Below are 3,411 nucleotides of genomic sequence, written 5' to 3'. Positions count from 1 at the left end.
CAATTATTTATGTATATCTACCGTCCAAATAAAAATAAATAATAAGAGTTTATCAAACTAAATAACGTATGCATGGATTATTAGATATATAAGAGATAAGTATATAAAAAGAAGACAAAATTGTAAGAATGGTCCCTGTGGTATGTCAAAACTAGCAACTTTGGTCCAAAATGAGTTTGTCTCGCAAAGATGGTCCAATAATTTTATTTCCTTGCAAGTTTGGTCCAATTTGGTTTGAATTTTGTAAAGACGATTTTGCCCTTATTGTTTACTTTTTCATTTTTGTTTTATTACATGTAATTAAAAAACAATTAAAAATAAAACAAAAATAAAATATCACACTCACTCTCTCCCCCGCTCTCTCTCTCTCTCTCTCTCTCTCTCTCTATATATATATATATATATATATATATATATATATATATATGTATATATCCAAGAATCGACCTATTCATCTTCTTCCCACACTTCCGTTTTCTCTCAGATCTACTCAATCTTTATTCACCGGAAAATTGCACATCCACCGGAGACACGTCTCTTACCCCCAAATCTACCATCTCCGTCTTCTCAGTTGACCACCAAGCACTCATTACCCTCAAATTTGTCATCTCTATCGAAGCTTTCCTAAACGATCAAGGTGAAATCCAGATTTGTTTATCCGACGAAGACGATGGCGCTGTCCACCACTAGAGACTTCCCCCCGCCTTCTCCGATGAAGGGTTTTCTGATGGTGCCATATTTGTTCGATCTACGTTTATGAAGGGTTGTAGCTCCGATATCCGATCTATGTTTTTATCTCTTTTTGTCTTCTCTTGTGTCTCTTCAAATCCCTCTACCGACTTCAGGTGGTGGTGGTTATGCTTCAGGCGACGGTTCTAGAGCCATAACTCTCCTTATGGATTTCATTGACTGGTCATTTCTCTCCTAAGATTTCTCGTTCTAAAAGGGTCGGAAATCCCCAACTTTGTTCGTCTGCCGCAGAAAACAACTAAAATCGTGATCTAGATTTGAGATTTGTTATTGCTATGTTTGTTATGTTTCTTTCCTTCTTCTTCTTCTTTTTCTTCTATCTAGATTGTAGTTTTTGGGTTTGTTTGAAATATTTGTTGATGTCGATTCAGGTGGTGGTCAAGGGCAGTTCATCAGATCAGGAAAAATGATTTATGGGTTTGTGAATGTGATGTTCTTGTTCTTGAACTCAGAAAAAATGAGTGTTCTTGAGATCATATTCATATTTGTGTGTGTATGTTTTTAGTTCTAATCGACTTCACAGCTAATGAGATTGAGCTTTGTTTCCTTTGTTTAAATCAAATTAATCTTGATGTATGTGTAACTGTATATGTGTGTGTTTTGAGTTTGGAACATTTGTAAACTTAATCTAATAAATTGAACAAAATCGATAAAAGTAAAGGTTCTTCGTTTTGCAAATCCACTTCCAGACATGTGTTAAATTTCTTTGTGTTTCATTTCAGATCTAAAATCAAGAACGAAGAACACCCATTGTGGATTTGGATTTGGGATGTTGGATGGTGGTGGGTCATGGCAAGGGGAGGTGGAGGAGCTGCCACAGTCGACTGTGGTGACTCTCTTCGCCGGAGAAGTGAGAAACGAGGGAGATAGACGGGTTAGAGATGAGAAGGAGGTCGAGGAGATATATATATATATATATATATATATATATATATATATATAGAGAGAGAGAGAGAGAGAGATTTTTTTCTTTTTGTGATTTCTGTAATAAAAAAATTGAAAAAAGGGAAAATACCAAGGGCAAATCCGTCATTATAAAAAGTTTAAAAATTTTTGGACTAAACTCGCAACAAAATGAAACTATTGGACCATCCTTGCGAGTCAAACCTATTTTGGATCAAAGTTACTAGTTTTGACATACCACAAGGACCATTCTTGTAATTTTGTCTAAAAAGAATGATACATGCACCATGTAGATAAGGAATGCAAATTGTGGTTGAAGTGGACATGAAGCAATTAATGATACATGTCCATTAAATTCAGAAATCCGTACCATCCAATTGATTAATTAACGGTATACATGTATTTTGGTGAATGGCTAACGTTTGAGAATTGTACGGTACGGAGCTATCTACAAGTCGGTTTACATTCTAGTACTATAAATAGGAGAATCACCTTTAAGCTTTGATCATACTATCTAATCACAGTTTTAGAGAGAATAAAGCAAAGGTGTGGTAAAGCACATGGGGCTTTAGAGGGGGCAAAGTGGGCAACCGTACAAGGTCTAATTTTTTTTATTATATATTTTTATTTAAAATTATAAAATTATAATAAATATAAGGGCCCTTTTTTTCTTATTCGTTATCTTTAAGAATATTTCATTTTTCAGGACCGGCTCTGGTAAAACGTAATTACAAATATTAAAAGATCAATGGGTTATTGTAAGGACTATATTTGGATGTAGGTTAGATATCCGTTATATCATGCGAGTACTCGTAGTAAATGATTTTATAAATGTTATTTATGTGAAAATGTTTACTCTCACTAAATTTTCGATTATATGTTATGGATGAATTCATGGTCCCGGGTTATAGGTTATAATGAGAGAAATTATAAGGCCTGCAAATTCAGGGTGCACATTTAACGTATAATAATTATTATTATTATATATTTAACCGAACAATTAAAATCCTTGAATATGATGATTGTTCTTCGTACACGTTACGAATTAATAAATATTTATCGTATACATTTTATGTGGACAAATATTGTAAGTATATAATATTTATAAAAAAAATCTTAATATAAAAATTATCGTTAAGCGATAAAATAACATTAAAAATAAGACATTATATAAGATTAAAAAATCTAAACAAAAGTTGTAGTAGAAGTAATGACGATTCTATGAGCATAAAGGACACCTAAATATGATTTCGTACGAGAAAGTTATGATTTTTCTAATTTTTGCATTCAACCCGACACAACGATATGTCATAAAAAGTGAATTGAGGATCAGTTGCTTGTTAGCTAAAACAATGTAAACGAGAGTTGAAGTACTCGTAAATACGAATTCATCAATATAGAGAACATCGAGAGCGGAGTTCGTATGAAGGAGTTATAATTTTTACACGGATTTTAACAGTGTAATCTCTATAAAAATATGAAGTTAAAAAAGAATGAGAAATTGTTGTTGGGGTCTAAAGGAAAGTTGTAGTACTCGTCGATATGAACGGGTTGATATAAAGAACATAAAAAACGGAGCTCGTATACGAAAGTTATGATTTTTCGAATATTGCGAAAAATTCCCGCGAAAAACGATGACGTGGCAGCACCTGGAGGGCGCCACGTGGCAAGTCCGGAGACCAAGTCTCGATGATGGTGTAGCTCCACCACGAGTTTTCATGTGGCAAGGCTGAAGGCTGCGACCGACCATGCAACATA

General features: G+C 33.9%; 1 long non-coding RNA gene across 1 annotated transcript; it reads left to right on the top strand.

Annotated features, from left to right (window-relative positions):
• Positions 1-446: 446 nt before the first annotated feature.
• LOC122195740 (uncharacterized) lies at positions 447-2,554 on the top strand. Its single transcript, XR_006186426.2, has 2 exons — positions 447-2,252; positions 2,360-2,554. It is a non-coding gene; the product is annotated as an uncharacterized LOC122195740 (long non-coding RNA).
• The last annotated feature ends 857 nt before the right edge of the window (positions 2,555-3,411 follow it).

Source organism: Lactuca sativa, chromosome 8 (genome assembly GCF_002870075.4).
Source record: "Lactuca sativa cultivar Salinas chromosome 8, Lsat_Salinas_v11, whole genome shotgun sequence".
NCBI lineage: Eukaryota > Viridiplantae > Streptophyta > Magnoliopsida > Asterales > Asteraceae > Lactuca > Lactuca sativa.
This window is presented reverse-complemented; position numbering and strand designations above follow the sequence as displayed.